This window comes from Nicotiana attenuata, unplaced genomic scaffold (genome assembly GCF_001879085.1).
Source record: "Nicotiana attenuata strain UT unplaced genomic scaffold, NIATTr2, whole genome shotgun sequence".
NCBI classification, from domain to species: domain Eukaryota; kingdom Viridiplantae; phylum Streptophyta; class Magnoliopsida; order Solanales; family Solanaceae; genus Nicotiana; species Nicotiana attenuata.
In genome coordinates this window covers 6510-6950 of record NW_017677435.1, presented here as the reverse complement: position 1 = coordinate 6950, position 441 = coordinate 6510, and positions in this window count along the sequence as shown.

The following is a 441-nucleotide window of genomic DNA, read 5'->3' as shown; positions in this document are numbered from 1 at the left end:
TTTTTGGATTAAGCAAGTCACATATAAAGTAACGCATCACATGCTCTAAGAGCTTTTTGATTAATTTTCATGCTTCTTTTGGCCATAAAATATTTTACAGTATTAAATTTTTATTAGCATTCTACTTTTCCTTTTTATTGTGAATTTAATGTTAAGACAAATATTATGTAATGATTGCCAGATATAATTAATAATATTAATAACAAACACAAATTTAGATTAGCAAGATTGTACTTTATCTCTTTAAATAATGTGCAACATTATTAATATGCCGTAAAACACTAAAAAAATTACATCTCTTGATATCATGACAAGTATCGTGGTGCACCCATGGTCTTAAAATTCTGGATCTGCCTCTGAAAACAAGTTCAAGTAATTGCAAGCCTATCAGTTAGTTCAATTTACTGGAGGATATAGCTAATACTGAAGTGCTGAAATAGG